Source organism: Ranitomeya variabilis, chromosome 1 (genome assembly GCF_051348905.1).
Source record: "Ranitomeya variabilis isolate aRanVar5 chromosome 1, aRanVar5.hap1, whole genome shotgun sequence".
Lineage (NCBI taxonomy): Eukaryota > Metazoa > Chordata > Amphibia > Anura > Dendrobatidae > Ranitomeya > Ranitomeya variabilis.
In genome coordinates, this window is record NC_135232.1 from 356507167 (window position 1) to 356526813 (window position 19647).

The following is a 19647-nucleotide window of genomic DNA, read 5'->3' on the forward strand; positions in this document are numbered from 1 at the left end:
TACTGGTAAGGTATATCCACATTATAATACGCACCCCCATTTTCCCCCCAAATTTTGGGAAAAAATGTGCACCTTATAATCCGAAAAATACGGTACCATCTATTTTTAGGAGGTAGCATCTATTTAACATGACAATAATTTAAATCCTATTTTTTATAATTTTTTACATTCTAGAATATATTTTATTAGTATATGTTAAGGGGACACCATTAAAGAAAACCTGACAGCACAATTTTGTAATGTAAAGTAAATGGCTGAATTGATAATGTAATACAGATTACATTGATACCTTTGGTGAAAAGATCTGCTTTGTGGTTCTGCTATAATCACCATTTGAAATTCTCTACTAATTAGCTTTTGATGCACAGGGACCAGACTGTGCACTGGGTCTTCTGCTCCCTGTCTTTGATTCCTTAGCTCCTACTCTTGCCTCTGGCCTGTGGTTCCTGGACCCCGTCTCCTGCCTCTGGCTTGTAATTCCGCAACCCCGACTCCTGCCTCTCGTCTTTGGTTCCTGGACCCCGACTCCTGCCTCTGGCTTGTAATTCCCTGAACCCGACTCTTTCCTCTGGCCTGTGATTCTCCTCCAACCCCAACTCCTGCCTCTGTCCTGTTGTAATAGAGTGCAGGGTTGAGTATGTCACCACGGAACAGACAGACCAACTGTTGAAGGGGATTTATTAACAGGGGTAGAATTCTCCTCGCAGGGAGTAAACGGGGTTAATAGAGTCAAGTAAAACAGTAAACAGTTAAGCGGAATCAAAAGGGTTAATGAGTGTTCTTGTAACTTAGCCCAGGGAGATCCTGACTGGAGGGTCCTTTTACCAACGTGGATACAGTCACCAGCAGGGCTTGAGATTCTGGTCTTTTCTGTGTCTCCTGGAAAGTCCGAAATTGGAACCAGGAAATAGCACAGTCTCTCCGTCACTGCTGCAGGAGTCTCTGTGCACCAGGCTGACAGTCTCTCTGTAGTAACGATGTCACACACACACACTGGGCAGTTACTTATCACACTCAGGGATCTTTGCTTGTCACTGCGGTCACCAGGGCTGCACTCGAGCCACGGTCTCTGCGCTGTCAGGTGAGGAGTCTTTTCTGATTCAGGAGGCTTCAAAGTCTACACCCTCACATACAGCCTTCACTAAGGTGGGTATCTCAGTCTCAGTGCCCTCACGGGGAGCACTACCTTTAGGGGAGCACGGCGCTGCAGCCTGCCCTCTCTTTGGCGCGCTGCCTTCTCTCTGCTCTCCCGCTCTTTTTCTGACCACTCCCCTCTCTCTTCCCAGCAGTCACCTCGCCCCCTCCATCCAGGGCAGAAAGTCTTCCCCCCAACAACCCAGCTGTCTGACTAAGTGGTTCCAGGCAAGGAGCAGGGAAAGCAACCTCCTTACACTGTGACCCCATTGACCCTGACTCCTGCCTCTGGGCTGTGATTCCTCAAACCCTGACTCCTGTCTCTGGGCTGTGAGCCACCAAGCCCAACTCTTGCCTCTAGCCTGTGATTCACCGACTCCCTTCTCTGGCCTGTGATTCCCCGACCCCGACTCCTGCCTCTAGGCTGTAATCCCCCGACTCCTGCCTCTGAGCTGTGATTCCCCAATCCCGACTCCCTTATCTGGCCTGTTATTCCCCGACCCCGACTCCTGCCTCTAGGCTGTAATCCCCCGACTCCTGCCTCTGAGCTGTGATTCCCCAATCCCGACTCCCTTATCTGGCCTGTTATTCCCCGACCCCGACTCCTGCCTCTAAGCTGTAATCCCCCGACTCCTGCCTCTGAGCTGTGATTCCCCAACCCCAACTCCTGCCTCTAGCCTGTGATTCCCCGACCCCAGGTCCTGTCTCTGGCCTGTGATTCCCGACTCCTGCCTCTAGGCTATAATCCCCGGACTCCTGCCTCTGAGCTGTGATTCCCCAACCCCGACTCCTGCCTCTAGGCTGTAATCCCCGGACTCCTGCCTCTGAACGGTGATCCCCCAAACCCGACTCCTGCCTCTAGCCTGTGATTCCCTGACCCCGACTCCTGCCTCTGGTCTGTGATTTTCCAGGTTCCTGCTAAGATTTCAAACAGAGGAAGCAGGGTATTGAAAAACTGAAGGCAGGCGGAGGGGCTGGGAATCACTGAAAGGGAGGATAAGACCCAGTTAGAAGACACAGCCCCTGTGTACTGAAATCTAACATGAAATGGTGATTAAAGATGAATTTCTTCACCAAAGGTTTTAATTTAATCAGTACTACAGCCCCATTACAGCAATGTCTTTATTTCGAATTCCAAAATTGTGCTGACAGGTTCTATTTAATCGCTTTTAATCCTATTTTTGGTATTTAATAATTTTAGCGTTTTTTTTTTCTCTTTTGTTTCCTTTTCCTATTTAGAAACTCGTATAGAAGCTAACAGAAAAAAATGCTTTAAATGCCCCATGTAAAATTGGAGTCTCCCAAAGGTACAGCATGGTCCAATAATATTCTATGGCCAATGTTTTATGTGAATATACAACTAATAGGTTGCGTGGATAATGGAACTGTAGTGTGCTTGTTCACATCTCCCTTACTGTAACAAATCTGTATTTTGTTGGTAAAGTGTGAAAGGAATAGAAAAGTTTTCTTTGTAATCCCCTCCAGATATTGTAGTATCAAATTCTATTTACCGTATTTCAGCACAAAATTCTGTGTAAGAAGCTATTTAGATATTTTTAACCCCAGCACATAGAATGCAGGATTATAGTCTGAGTGTTTTGTCACATGAATTAATTTCTAAATAAGTATATATAATCTCGAAAAGTGCAGAGGTCTAAACACTTTGATCTTCCTTCAGCAGGGCAGAGAGAAGTGCGCCTGCACAGGAGTCCGATGGAGGACACTGTGTGGATGACACGGGACACATCATCCCTACAAAGCAAGAAGAGAAGAGGCCCCTGATCAAGAACAGCAACGCCTATCGGTGAGCATAAAAATGGCTATTTTTTGTTTTATGGAAAGCGCATTGGGGACATATAGACAGCATTCTAGTCACATAGGCTTTACATGTGCTGGCCCTATTTTATATGGAAAAAAAACCTGGTGACAGGTTCCCTTTAAGTGTAGTGTTTCCCAGTTTACTTGATCCTCAAAAAGTAATTAACAACACATAAAACTGTTTCATTTTTTATTGATCTACATATGGCTCCTTACGTGTGACAATCACTCTGCCTGTCAAACGGCCACTTAGTTTTATCCATGTCTATAGTGCAGCAGGCATGTGAGCAGAGGCTGACTCGGAGCAGATTGTACCAGGTACCATAACCATTACCATTAGTGTATCTGCAATGCCTCATAAAACAAATCGATATGCATACAATATAAGCATATTTAGTGGCCAATAAGAAAAAAAATTGGTCTTAAAAGAGAATATTTATGTATGGCGTGCAAAAAGAAACTATATTTGCTTATTTTCTCATATACTTTATTTTTGAATACTTACTTTTTTTTTGCAGCACTGGGGTTTTTCTTGTTTTTTTTTCTTATTTGTTTTAAAGCACCATAAAACCCATGATGCTGTACACGTGAGGAGAGTTTACAGACAGATAATACATATATAAAATACAACTACAATAAATGAACGGTGACAGACTAATACAAATGGGGAAAGGATCCTGTCCTCATGGGCTTACAATCTGCAAAGTATTGGGGTAAGGGACAGTCAAAGGGAAAGTGTCATGCAAAAAATGGCCATTATCTTCAGATATCGAGTGAATCTGCAGTTTAGGCGTGCAACTGCCGTACTGATAGCCTGGCTAACAGGAGGAAATGAACTGTATTTCTCCAGGCAGCCTCCGGCTTTCAGTCATAGAGGCATGGCTAGTGTGACTTCAGTCAGCACTCAGTACATAGTGAGCAGCGGCTGTAACCGTGCCACGGCACTGACTCACAGCCGGCCCAGCAGTGCATCACTATGTACTGATCAATGATTGAAGCCACGCCATTCGCGCCTCTATGACTGAAAGCTCGAGGCTGCTCGGAGGAGTAAAGTTAATTTCATCCTGGCTGCCGGGCTTTCAGTGCAGTGGGTGCATAATTTTAGACCACTATGAACATGCAGATTAACCCCATATCTGCAAGTTAACAGTGTTTTTTGACATGACAAGCTCCCTTTAAGGTTAATGGGTTGGAACAGGTCCAGTGGTAAAGAGGTGGCAGTGCTTTCCTGAAGATGTGACTTTTCAGGTTGGCTCTTAAAGGGAAGGTGCCATCAAAAAATTTTTTTTTACAGAAATTGTAAAAATGTAGAGAATTAATGTTTACATTTTCTTAAAAAATATTATCATTTGTTTATAATTTAGTAAAATATGAAAAATAATTTGAAAAGTTTTGGAATTTCCACTTTTAAACACTAGGGGGAGCAGCTGCTGAAATTTCAGAAAAACCTCGTGTACAACTAGCTCACATTACTGCACTGCAGTAATTATGGGCGGAGTCTGCTGACCTGTGTGATGTCTCCTCTCCTTCCCTTCTGGGTGTCTGCTAAGGGATAAGAGGATTCAGGAACACAGTGAGCAGCCATTTTGTTGGTGACTGCAGAGTAAGGCTGCCGTCACACTAGCAGTATTTGGTCAGTATTTTACCTCAGTATTTGTAAGCCAAAACCAGGAGTCGAACAATTAGAGGAGAAGTATATAACAGAAACATATGCACCACTTCTGTATTTATCACCCACTCATGGTTTTGGCTTACAAATACTGAGGTAAAATACTGACCAAATACTGCTAGTGTGACGGCAGCCTTAGGCTACTTGCACACTAGCGTTGTTGGCTGTACGTCGCAATTCGTCGTTTAGGAGAAAAAACACATCCTGCAAAGTTGTCTGCAGGATGCGTTTTTTCCCCATAGACTTACATTTCCGACGCGTTGTGACGTATTGCCACACGTCGCAACCATTGTGCGATGGTTGCGTCCTGTTTTGGCGGACCACCGCCACAAATAAAACATTACATGTAACTTTTTTTGTGCGTCGAGTCCGCCATTTTCGATCGTGCATGCGCAGCCGAAACTCCGCCCCCTCCTCCCCGGACCTTACAATGGGGCAGCGGAAGCGTCGTAAGACTACATCCGCTACCACGTCGGGCATTTATTTCACAGCATGCGTCGGTATGTCGGCCCGACGCACTGCGATGGGCCCGTACCGATGATAGTGTGAAAGCAGCCTTACACTGACAAGTAGACAGTCACCGAGGATGGCAGGCAGCAAGGATTCTGGGAGATATGTGGTGGAGGGAGCAGGGTGACAGCAGCACAGAGTATTTCAGGAGAGCAGTGTGCTGGTCTATGGGAAGGCACCATGTTCAGTGTGCGGAGCAGCCAGGGATTGTACATAGAGCACTGTCTTTTATACACGTGGATGGACCGTCTGCTCCACAGAAATCCAGGAAACATTTCTGTGGATTGATGGCCTGTTCTGATCCAGACTTTGCATGCAGACCCCATTCCCCTCCTTAGATCCTGTCTTCTCCATCCTGTCCTGGCGATGTGTGAAAGTGAGGCGACAGGCGAAGTACGGGGTGACGCTGGGAAGGAAATGTAGCCATATAGTAACGATAAAAATGAGACCCCTCTCTTCAGCTGCCTCACCAGCCTTCCCCTGACTGCACCTAACTGAAGGTCATGCTGCCCCTCTACTACCCCAGACCCGTGTGCAGGTGCTCAGCCAGAACCACCATAGAATGGGTCTGCTTTCTGAAGATAATACTGCCATAGTGTTCTCACATAATACCGCCATATAGATCACACACAATACCATCAAATAGATCACACAATACTGTCATACAGTTCTCACATACCACCATATAGATCACACATAATACCGCCATATAGATCACACACAATACCATCAAATAGATCACACAATACTGTCATACAGTTCTCACATACCACCATATAGATCACACATAATACCGCCATATAGATCACACACAATACCATCAAATAGATCACACAATACTGTCATACAGTTCTCACATACCACCATATAGATCACACAATACCGCCAGTGTTCTCACTTACCGCCATATAGATCACACATAATACTGCCAGTGTTCTCACATAATACCACCATATAGATCACACAATACTGCCAGTGTTCACATAATACCGCCATATAGATCACACACAATACCACCATATAATTCTCACAATACTGATCAAGCATAATCACCACCATACAGATCACATAATACCGTCATATAGATCTCACATAATGCCATAATACAGCATGACCCCTGCAGCTCCTGTTATCGCACGCATTGAGTTGTGTGTGCAATGGGGAAAGATATGCAGGGGGGAGAGGAGTGCATAGGAGAGGATTAGATACACGGTTCACCAGACAGTATCACACAGGAGAGGATTAGATACACGGCTCAGCACAGTATCACACAGGATAGGATTAGATACACGGCTCAGCACAGTATCACACAGGATAGGATTAGATACACGGCTCAGCACAGTATCACACAGGATAGGATTAGATACACGGCTCAGCATTCAGTATCACACAGTATAGGATTAGATACACGGCTCAGCACAGTATCACACAGGATAGGATTAGATACACGGCTCAGCATTCAGTATCACACAGTATAGGATTAGATACACGGCTCAGCACAGTATCACACAGGATAGGATTAGATACACAGCTCAGCACAGTATCACACAGGATAGGATTAGATACACGGCTCAGCATTCAGTATCACACAGTATAGGATTAGATACACGGCTCAGCATTCAGTATCACACAGTATAGGATTAGATACACGGCTCAGCACAGTATCACACAGGATAGGATTAGATACACGGCTCAGCACAGTATCACACAGGATAGGATTAGATACACGGCTCAGCACAGTATCACACAGGATAGGATTAGATACACGGCTCAGCAGACAGTATCACACAATACAGGATTAGATACACGGCTCAGCATTCAGTACAGTATAGGATTTGATGCATGGCTCAGCATAGTATCACACAGGAGAGGATTAGGTACAGGGCACAGCAGACAGTATCATACAGGAGAGGATTAGATACATGGCTCAGCACAGTATAGTGATAGATACACGGTCTGATGTCCTTGATCAGTGGCTGCAGTGAGTCAGGGTCGGAGCAGCACAGAGCCTCCCCCTCCCCCCCTGTTACCTCTCTGCAGCTCCTGATAGAGGACATCAGACCCCAGCACTTCACCCTCTCTAGCGATTCTAGAGATTAGAGCCAGGGCACCAGGCACCAGAGGACAGGGAACAGCCGACTGCTGACAGTGTGAGAGGAGAGGCAGCTGGAGCTGCCCCTCCAACAGCACAGCTCTCAGTCACAGTGGAGCTCACACACTGTGGGCTGAAGAAACATGGCGCCGACCTCCTGCCTCTGCTGTGATGTGGAGACAGCCCAGGGGGCGTGGCCAGATCAGAGCAGGAGATAATGAGGTCGGCTCCCGACTGCTGAGTCCTATGCACAGAGCTGCCGTAAGTGCAGAGAGAAACTGTCGTGCTGGGACTCTTACACTCCTGCAAATCAAAATGGCGGCGCCCAGTGGCTGCAAAAATTATTAATAATAAAAAAGATATTAAGGTTAAAAAAAATAATTTTGTATTAAAGATAATTGTTTCTATAAACAATCATTTTTAATACAAAAACAAAATTGCGGCACCTTTCCTTTAAGTTTCTATAAACAGGACATGTGCTGCAGAGAACAATGACATCGTATGCGCAAGAGAACGCAAGAAGTTGCATTACCCTTCCTTCTGTGAGAATGGAAGAGTATAGTCGGCTGGACTAAATAAGCTGATAAATGACTGGCAATCAACAATTGACGGTCATTTACTGGTCTTGGATTGGTGAATGTGAATGTAAGGCTGTGTGTACACGATGCAGATTTGATGCGTTTTTGGTGCTCTTTCTAGATAGACCTGAAGCAATCCTGATGCCAGCAAAGGGAATGAGAAACCTGAAGTCTCAATCACACATTGCTTATTTTTGACTTGCAGATTTGGTGCAGAAAATAATCTGCAGAGTGTCAATTCTCTGAATTTTTGCCCTACGTTTTTTACCATTGACTTCACTCAAATCAGGCAAAAACGCACCAAAAATGAGGCAAAAACACATAAAAAGATGCATGTTTTTTCAGCTGCGTTTTTCCAGCCAAGCGCTGCAGAAATGGTAAAGAAATTTTACTCACCGTGTGCACATAGATTAAGTCCTCCAATTTTCCAATTTTGTGTATTATCAGCTAAATGTGTCTTGGCCATTGTTTAATATATCTTTCACATAATTGCAGTCACCACATCCCATCTACCATTTCAGAAAGGTAAAGTCCCAATGGACATGAGACTATCATCGACCGAACCTGCCAATATCAACACATTCACTTGGCAGTCTTAGGTGCATGGGGTCCCGCAACTGTCCCACAACAGATGATGACAGGTGAGAAAAGGATCCAGCAAGTACAATTTTGAACTGATAACTTCTCATGGTTTAGCACATTGAGATCGCAGGAACATTCGGCAGAGCTGTGTTTGGAGGAGTCAGGCGAGATAGATGTTGGTTGAATGATTCTTTGAACCATTGTTCAACCTACAGCTATCTAAAGTGTATGGGGGCTGTACATTGCATCAATTTCTTTGTTAGATTTAGTTTTGTTCTGTAACTTTATTGTGTGTCTTGACCTACGATCACCCAGAAAATGTCATCCTCTATTTCTACACATCTACCTCTGAGGTTAAGCTAGGTCAATCCTCAAGGAAACAGCTGATCATAAAACTGTCAACTTTGCAGGATCTGGTTAGAAATCTGGAGTATTTTGGCAACGTTTGTCTTGTGCATTGTTATATCCCCGGTTATACTATATTAATAGTTTATCAAATTCTTATGCTTTCATGCTAAGTGATAGTGAAATACCAATAATAACATGTGATTCCTGCTGATTGTAAATGTAGTGGTCTTCACCCACTGCTTTCCAGTACACTCTCTTTTACAACCTCCAGCTGTCAGCAGGAACTCATTACAAGCAGGTGAACCCATCAGCAAATCCTGAACGTTTTGATCTTTTCTTCTTGGATCCTTCAATATTACTGAACTATCCCTCTAGTTCATCAATGGCCAAAAGGGATTAACAATGCAAAAAATAAAAACATATTAAAAATTGATGCATACTACACAAACAATTTTAGGCTGAAGGTGACTGTTGTCCATTTTGCCTTAATCTCAAGTATTCCTTACATTGTAGACTAGTTTCTACTGTTAATAATTGGGTGTAGATCACATTGTGTTCCATATGGGACATGGAACAATTTCTCTTCTGCTGTAAAGGGGCTCAACCCAACGGACCCACGTTCAATACATTACTGTCCGTGATGCAGGATGAGTGGCACATGGTCCTACATACAGAATTTGATGGCTTGGTGGGGCTTTTCTTAGATTAACCATAATAACAGATATCGTCTGAGTAATGACATAATATGACACACAGCACTGGTCTAGTGCATAGCGCTCACTATAGCTGACTTTTGCGACACTTAGGTATTTGAAGTGAAAATTAGATTCTTTTCTCAGCATTATGCTTGGGGTGGAAATTCTCAGATAGCTTCTAATTAAGTAATGACTCAGCTAAGCCTCAAATATGTTCTAGGCACACATTACTCGACAGGTAGCCTGCATAGTTTTTAGTGAGATCACTTACATCATTTGAGTTGTGGATGAGGTTAAACTCACTTCTGAGACATGATACATGCTTCAGCTATGCTTACAATGTCTTTAATGTCATTTCTAATTTCTAATATGCATTGCCTGGGGAAAATGTGGACTAACTAAGCCATGAAATATGATAATGTTTAATGCAATCATTTCGGCAGCACAATTCAAAATGTAGCAGTTAGCTGAAAATTGTTCAAATGGAATCAAATTATATTTAATTTTCAAATTATCTTAAGATCGGGTTGGTATTTCAATGTGTGGGTCAAATTTAACTCCGCATATTTATCGAAGTAATTTCTTCATATGCCCAGTTTTATTGAAATCCATATACATGGCGACTAAATAACACTATTCAGATAAATAGAACTGATCAGTGATCATCATTCTCAAAAATGTCTCCAATAAATTTACATCAATTTTGCAGACTCAGATGTATACATAAGCCAGCTTAAATAAACATAAAAACAATTAATTACTAGAAAAAAAAAAGTAATTTTGTATTATCTCTGTTTGATATTTGTGAATGAAAAGACAATGCATTAGTGTATACGTTCTGAGTCTGCAGTTAGCATCTCCATATGCTGTAATAAAGCTTCATCCTAGCACTGTAGTTCTCTTATTCAACAACTTAATAGGGGTCACAGAGCACAAATCCTCATCTATGACATATTTTTACAAGACTCGGTGAAGTGGCAAACATATTGTAGTATGTGAACTTTCCATTAGTCTTCTTTTTTGGGTTGGGGGAGCAAGGAGATTTTTTAAAAACACCGTGAATTTTGTGGCTTTTTTACATACGTTTTTTGTAACTTTTTTTTGTTTGCTAAAACACAAAAGTCAGGATCAATCAAGACCTGAAAATTTCACACTGATCTTGATGACCTGCCAACTTCAACTCAAAAATATTGCACGAATCCGTTCATTCCTCAACCAAGAATCTGCAAAAACCCTAGTCCATGCCCTCATCATCTCTCGCCTTGACTACTGCAACCTCCTGCTCTGTGGCCTCCCCTCAAACACTCTCGCACCCCTCCAATCTATTCTAAACTCTGCTGCCCGACTAATCCACCTGTCCCCCCGCTATTCTCCAGCCTCTCCCCTCTGTCAATCCCTTCACTGGCTCCCCATTGCCCAGAGACTCCAGTACAAAACCCTAACCATGACGTACAAAGCCATCCACAACCTGTCTCCTCCATACATCTGTGACCTCGTCTCCCGGTACTTTCCTACACGCAACCTCCGATCCTCACAAGATCTCCTTCTCTACTCCCCTCTTATCTCCTCTTCCCACAATCGTATACAAGATTTCTCTCGCGTATCACCCCTACTCTGGAACCCTCTACCACAACACATCAGACTCTCGCCCACCATCGAAACCTTCAAAAAGAATCTGAAGACCTACCTCTTCCGACAAGCCTACAACCTGCAGTAACCACCGATCAACCAACCGCTGCACGATCAGCTCTATCCTCACCTACTGTATTCTCACCCATCCCTTGTAGATTGTGAGCCTTCGCGGGCAGGGTCCTCTCTCCTACTGTACCAGTTATGACTTGTATTGTTCAAGATTATTGTACTTGTTTTTATTATGTATACCCCTCCTCACTTGTAAAGCGCCATGGAATAAATGGCGCTATAACAATAAATAATAATAATAATAATAATAATAATAATAACGGGAGTGCGAGGCACCTGATTGAAGAGCAAACTCGCACAAACACAGGGAGAACATACAAACTCCTTGCAGATACAGTCCATGGTGGGATTTGAAACCCACAAAAGGTTTAATTGAATTGATGATAATGGGAAGCAGCAAACCTCAAAAGAACTGCATAAATGGTCTATAGTATCAGCTTTTCTCCAGGCAAAAATGTAGTTTACTGGTTCTGCGTGATGAACCATCTTAAGAATTACAGTGGGACATCTCAGAAGACTGATATAGCAATTTGCTCTTCTTTGGGCATATTGAAGGAATGTATGGAGATGGAGCTTACAAGGAATTCTATATTGGTTTTTCAGAAGAACAAAGTCCAAACATTAAAGTATTTTTACAGTTTTGAACTAGAGAAACTTGAGTTCGTGTGATAACACACAAATCAATTATAAACTTTCCGTGTTTAAGAACAAAGAGGTGTGAGGATATCAAAGAGCTCACTTCAGGGAAACTCACCTGCAGGATTGATGTGGCTTATGTAGCATGAAACAGTTAATATCAGAGACTGGAGTAAAGAAAGTAAGAAGATCTGACAGACAGAACATGAAACCTGATGCTCGGCACAGGTAACAACCTAACAGCTGTCCTGTCAAGACAACCTTGACTCTTCATTGTGTACAACTCCACATGAAAGACTCTTTGTGAATGTCTTATTTTAACAGGTTCTTTTTTGGGCTCGCAGTCCTTAAAAGCTTCAAAACATTCATCCATAATGACTCACTTAGCTTATTATGACTTTCAAAGAATGGCCTCACAAAGCAGTGTGAATTCAACTTATTGCTGACCTGCATAGTATTTACCTGCGTTAAACAAGTCGCCATGACATGATTGCCTGTTATTTAAATCCCTTGTGCCGACTGCCCCCCAAAAATGAAGTAAATAACAGCAACTTACCTGGTGTTCTGAGGTGAGGGACCGTTACAAATGCTGTACGTACTTAGATGATCTCAGTTATCAGAAATGCATGAATCATACGTATACAACAGATTTATCATTCCTGCTGGTCATGGCTAAATAGGGACTTAATGGTTTTCACTGTCTTCCCAAAACTTCAAAGGGTCTAAATTTCTTCCAAGTAAACCATTCAATACACATCCTTTTCAAATGAATTGCTCACAAAGCTTCATTTTGAACACTTTTCTGACAATTGTATAAATAAATCCTAAATTGCATCCTACTTTCTGTGCACATTCCTACCTGCTGTATGACAGGCTTAAAGGCCTGTCTGGCCTAAATATCACAGTGGGCCAAACAAGAGACTTAAATAGGTGGTCCACTAAGTTGTATAATGGGTCCATAAATTTACACCTTTTAAATAGGTATTTTTGTAAAGACATACTGCTGCCATATGTGCCTGTGAGTGATGCTATCAATGCTCGATTAGTCCGCATCACGTGGGCTCAAGTCTGACTGCAGCCGCCGCTGACATCCGCTAATGTCAAGTCAACTTCCGGACTTCCTTGATTCACCCAGGCATGACCCAGTCGCATGCAATTCCCCTGATTGACTGGGCTGTTGACAACGTTTCACCGCACGTCACAGCCCAGTAACCAGCGTGAAAGTGTGCTCTGGATACTGGGCTGTGATGTTGAAGTAGCTTTTCTTACAAACTCATAAATACTGCACTATGATGAACTAATGGACTGCCCAGTGCCCATACACTACACTATCCTTGGAAAATTACCCTCTTCTCTCTGTGTCCGGCCCCGTATTACTGTTTGATTAAAGTGGCAACCATTAAACTAATCTAACTTTTGATCATCATGGTAGCCCAGTTCAAGCAGCTCCTCATTTTGACACAAAGCTAGTCATCACAGCTTTATAGAGACATTTCACTGCTGTCAACTTAAGACTAGCCTCATCTTATAGCCCTAGGTTCTTGTGCAGAATAAAATTTTATTTTTGTATTTTCTGTTACTTACCAGTGACATACTGCCTATAGTGGCAGGACAAACCGTTGTTATGAGCTAGTCATCGCACATTCAACTGTATCGACATCCTGGCTGCCAATACAGTTGAAAGCAATGATGAAAGAGGGAGCATCAGTAGGTTTGGTAGATTGTGAGTGGTTGCAGTATTTCTGCACCTGTGTTGCCGCCATCTTAACCACATGAGTCCAGTGCATTTGTTTGGAGGCCTAGGCAGGTAAGCATCTCTGCCTTTTTGTTGTTTTCTGAATTTTTGGAGGATCTGTATCATACAGTGCTTATGTGGCACTTTTGTTGGCATCATACTGTATGGGTGCAATAAAAGGGGATAAAAAGGAGAATCTAGGGCTTCAGTAGGATAAAAGTTACTTTGTATGAACTGCAGCGTTGTGAGTTGTGCTCTTCTGTGACCCCGTTGAATAATTTATTTTTTTGTTTGTTGTTACTACACAACACCAATAATGTATCCTATCGTGGTTAGCCAAGCATAAATAAATACCTACAAAAAAAGGCACCACATACACATTAACATTTAAAAAGTCCTTTATTAATGACAAAAAGGCCACAAAGTGGTCATAAAACTGCCTAACCAGGCAAAGGTGAGACACAACAGACACAAAACAATGGTGGACACATAAACCTGGAAGTAACAACAAAACATATATAAGCACTAAATGTGACAGTATACTGAACAAATGGGAACTAGGTATATTAAATAAATAAAGCGGCAAGGCATATAGTTTGGCGTACAGATGTAAGGAAACAAAAATATATATGAAATAACTTTAATATTGCACACAGGGCCGGTGTATAAAAAATGAAAATCACAAGGTTTAAGTAAACCATATATACCGGTCCGTGAGCAGTATAGAAAACACCATTGCCAAACAGTTAACCGCTAAAAATACCTAAAAGACAAGTGTTTACCCAGATGAAGGGAAAGATCCAGGAGTCCACCACACACGACGCGGGTTTCGCACGAAAATGCTTCGTCCAGGGGTGTTGTTACTACTCATAACATTACATTGTGATGGGCTTTTCAGATTTAGAAAGAAAGCATTTTCTGAAGGCTTGTTAAAAGTTATACCTTATTAATCGGATAGTTAACGGCTTTCTAATTGCTGGGAGTCCGGCGGAAGAACCCCAGCTAAACATAGCAGAGGTTGATCATGCTCACTTGTGCTTCATTAATTCTAATAGAAGCGTCAAAGATCAGCCCATCAACAATGAATGAAGCAGTAGTGTACATGATAGACCACCACGCAATTCTCGAGAGCTCTTTCAGAATCCTTGGGGACCACGATGCTCAGATTATCAGCAAGTTAGCCACTGTCTATTTAATAGGAGATAACTTTCAAACTTGAAACCACTCCTTTAAAAGAGTGATTCCCCCATTGTGTATGCTCATAAATTAGCCAAGGCAATTACAAAAGGTGTCAGCAGAATTCCACTTGTAATGCATAAATAACCTATTGATTTAAATGAGCAGTGTGTAATGCTTCATTTCTACTGTGGTGGCGCTGCAGGAAGGTTGAACACTTACTATATAAGTAAGAATATGTGCTAATGTGCCAAGGTAAAATACTGCAATCAGACCTGAAGGTGTGAGTCCAAAAGGGTCCCGTTCAAATCTGTAAATGTGATTCCTCTCTGGGCGAGACGTCCTTGAAGTCAATGTCAGTAGGTAGCCATGGATTTCTCCGTGCTCTGGTGGGTGGGTAGATCAGACCGAGGTCTGTGGTGCTATCAATACACAGTGTTTCAGCCAATCACGCTGGATGCAACCTCCTATGATATCCAAAAATGACCGACCAGAACATCGTGTATTGATAGCACCTCGGTCTGATCCATTCATCGAGCAGAGCGTTGGTATATTTTAAGATTCAACACTTATTTCATGGCTCCCTTGCAAATTGCAGTGGGTCCCAACAGTGAGATATTCTGTGATCAGATTATTCTAGAGAAGCCCTTAAAAAGAAAGGGAAAATCCAAAGCAGATAACCACTTTAAGTGCCTCCATATTTCTTCTACCGATGGTGACAAGTCACGACTTCTGAACTACCGTAACTAATCGCTTTTGGTCACTGTCTGCTACTGAGGGGCTAGAATTATTTATATGTATCCATCTAACACATTTATTCTTAGCGTCACTTTTTAAGATAATTGTTTTAGCCATGCACGTGTTTAGGTCCAAGTGTATCCATATGGGTTTACTTACCTTTACATGGTCAATTATTTCTTCAACTTTTTTTTAAGAAACATTTTCTTTCTTTTTTTTTTTTGCAAGAGGGAATCTAGTGGAAGAGGAATGAAAAGAGAGAGAAAAAAATCTTGTAAGAGAACCAGCATCTGTGCAGCCCTGACAGCTGGCAGATGGTGCTGTGTGCCTCACTACTTTATAGGTGGCCTGCAGGAAAAAAGGAATCGGTTTTCATGATACATTGCATTTTTTCTCTTCGTCCTCCTACCTGGTTTTGTTCTCCTTTGCAGAATGAAACCCTTAGTTACCAAACATATGTTTTCTGTCTCGATAATGTATTTGAACTTTTAAAGAAAAGATTGAATGTTACCTACAGATTTGTGAAAAAAGCCTTATCAGCTGATACACGATGCTGCAACCAAAGATTTTTCATGAAGTAAAAGGCAAAAATAAAGTGACTAACCATAACGTTATCACAATAATTACAGAAATCATGATATTCAGTAATATTTGCTGGTAACAGGCACAAAAACAGAAATGTCCAACCTTCACATGGCCACCACAAATAAGTGGTTACTCTTTTTTTCCTCCAAGGGCTATTTGGATATTTATAACATCATTCATAGACCCATACACCACGCTCAGAGGCAGGAGTTGGGTAGAAGTGCAGAGCGAGCTAACTCGCCCACAAAGACCACCGGCCAGCGTCAGGCAGTAATCCAGTACTGTGTGCGTGTGTGCAGCGCTTAACAGATAAATCAAAAGGCCTGCCAGCCAGAAAAATGTTGATGGTGGCCCAAGCACTGTAGACCACCAGGGATCTGCCTTAGGGTCAGACCATATGATATTAAGGACCATAAACGGCCTGTGGACCACAGATTCCACACCCCTGCTTTCTAACGTTTATGGTTAAATAGAGTGTCGATTTATACTTTGTCTGCTATGAACAGTTCTTGATTTGAGACATATTAATTTTGCTATATGTAAGCATTTCTCCACGCCTCCATTTCTTTCCTGATGGTGGTTTTGCACAGTTTGTTGAAAAATGCCACTGCAGGCTTTTTAATGCAGGGGTTTTTTTTTAGCTAAACCTAGAGGTAGATTCAATACTAATGGAAATGTACAGTAAGGACTTACACTTATCCTTACTGCTTTATCCACTTCTGCATTTGGCTAAAAAAAACAGCCCCCAAAACTTGCAGTGATGTTTTATCACCAGAATCTTCCCTCTCTCTTAAATCTGTCAGGGTTGCAAATACCTAAAGACTCATTCCACCATCTTAAACAATCTACCCAAAGTAAAGACACAATATTTGTTTTTGCTAGCTATATACTGTATGTAGATAGATATAAGTCCTTATGAGAATTTAGAGAATTTAGGTGCTACATGGAGACATTATAGAAGCAAAATGTAATAAAAAATTCACCATTATACCTGCTTACAGAACTACAGATTTTTATTACTGATCAAGCCACAGTGTATAGCAGCAAGGTATAGGTCAGAATTATTAAAAATTAACCTTTAATAAATCCCACTAAAATACCGTAGGGTATAAATATCCAATCGGTCTAAGAAAAAAACAAATGAAAAAACACACCAAAAAAAAAAAAATGGATCACACCATTAAAAATTCCACACAAAGACCCTCCTTTCCAGAAACAGGAGGGGACCGGTAGATGTATGTCACAATACCATGAAGATTGTGCTCCACCACAAAAAGCCCAAAGTCTAAGTCAATATCCTGTAGCTCGCAGGCCACAAAAAAACTCTATTTCAAAAACGTAATAAATAACAGAACGATCTCACCCAGCGTTGCTGTTTTTTCTCTCAAGAAGCATTCATGGGGCTCAAGATTGTCCGTGAATCCCAGGGGAGGCTTTAGAAGAACATCCATACAATACCCCGATCCTTAGGACAAGTTGAGGACCCTGATCATAACATCCCCAGAAAAAAGGCTCCCGACGCGTTTCCCTTGGCTCTGTTCATCAGGGGAGACAAGCCTTTCATAGTGTCACCGGGAGTAGAAGCGCGGTATCGGTAACTCCTCAAACATGAGGACGCCGAGGATCAAGCCACAGACCCAGACACAGGCCACAGAGTGATCTTGTGCAAAAACAATATACCGACCCCCTTCCTCTCCATGATAGACCATGTTATGCATAACAGCTATTACTTTACATGTGATGAGTAGTTAGGATTCTGTTTTTAAAGTGTCTGTGTGCCCCCAACCTACTCGGGATGCAAGGCCACGTTGTGCCAGACGTTATATAGTTTTGATGTCAACGGGCTGTGTAATACAATACTGTAATGCAAAACAATAGAAGGACCTAAGACTAGTCATGGTTGTTTTTTTCCCACAATCACAAAAAGATAAATAAAGGGTGTGTCCAGGATTGAAAAAAAACCTGTGCCTAAGCACCAACAGGCATGCAGGTGCTAACAGAGACAACTACCTGCCTGTTGTACATGACATCAGTCATCGACTGCTACTGCTGGAGATTCAGATGCCCCATGTCAGCGGAGCAGCAGTTTGTCTTCCTGTTGATAGGGCAGGACTGCTGATGTCATGCTGATTGACTGCCGGCTTCCCGCAATTAGGCAGTGGGAGCTGCTGTCAATCAGCATGACACAAGTAGTACCGCTCTGTCAACAGGAAAAAAACTGATGTTGATATGAAGTTAGTGGAAGCAACTACCTGCCTGTTAGTGCTTAGGCAGATTTTTTTTTTAAGTCTTGGATATCCCCTTTAATAAAAAAAAAAGCTTTACATAAATTAAAGCTGCAGCTGTAGGGATAACTGGCAGGGCATTATGCCCTGGATGCTGAATGAGGAGGAGGGGCATAACTGGCACCAGACATGGGCTGCTAAAATCCAAACTCATGTGTGCATATCAGCATCAAGGGATTTCTATGTATTATTATTATTATAATTATTATTATTTGAGGACAAAGGGTGGCAAACTGAATCGTTGCCCAAGGTGAAAGGCAGTCTAATTCATCCCCACATTTGTATCTAGAGATGCAAGGAAAATCTATTTGAAATTAGACCCGTCCATTTTTCCATTTATGGTGAAGACTGAAGAGGATTTATGGTTTGTTCAGTGTGACGTTCTGTGCATTGATCTCATGATTAGTCATTTAGCCGGCACACAGAGTGGGATCAAATGTCCTGCAATGCTGGATAATATTGCTTTTTCTGCCAGATTAATCAGCAGACACATTAAGGCAAAAGCAACATCATCATATAGCTACTAAACATAAAAGCCCGAGAATCCCGTCCAACCGTCCCATTATTCTGCAGAATGTATCACTTTCTATATAAAGCCTTCTGATATTTTGTAGCATTCAAGCAGCTGCATGAGAAGAACAAATGTCTTTTTAAGTTTAGTAAAACAGGAGAATGCGTATAGGCAAAGGCTTATCCCCCATTTCCATTGCCTTTCTACAATAGTCATAGCCTCCCATAGTGTTCTAACTTTGATGTAGGAAAGATGAAACGGAAGCCAAAAAGGAATGTCACCTGACGAGCGGCTTGATTTTTGAGAATTGGACAGGTACAAATGTATGGAAATCCCTCACTCAGCACAGATCAAATACTCACATTATCATGCAGATTGGCCTCAGCGTGTTTGATCGGGAGGCCCTTGAATAAAGAATGACATTTCTTTTAAGCAACGAGCTGTTTTTTTTTTTTAATAAAGTGTCTTCTTATGGCACATTCAATACAAACATTCAGATATATTTATTTGTGGATTGTGTTCTCTTTGATCTTAGTTACTTATACTACGTCCAAAACTGACAGTGTTGGTCTGATGGCCTCCACCATGCTACACCAAAAAAGTGCCCATTTTTAACTGCGTCCCAAAGTATGGGTGCGCTTATCAGAAACAAGTGTTCCTAGGAATGTTCCTTTAGGATTATTGGTCTGATGATACAGGCTGGCAACCATCTGATGAATGAGCAAAATGCTTTGATTTTTGTTTGAAACTATTTTTAATCTTTATTAATGTGCTCCATCCTGGTATAATGTGCCCCATCCTGGTATAGTGTGCCCCATCCTGGTATAATGTGCCCCATCCTGGAATAATGTGCC

The 19647-nt window shown here is 42.1% G+C and overlaps 1 long non-coding RNA gene across 1 annotated transcript in view; it reads right to left on the reverse strand.

The window, feature by feature from the left end:
• Window positions 1-15849, reverse strand: part of LOC143794018 (uncharacterized) — a 443398-nt gene extending 427549 nt beyond the window's left edge. Inside the window, exon 1 of the long non-coding RNA XR_013220383.1 lies at window positions 15572-15849. This is a non-coding gene — a long non-coding RNA (uncharacterized LOC143794018). The remainder of the gene's footprint in view (window positions 1-15571) is intronic.
• Window positions 15850-19647: the final 3798 nt, after the last annotated feature.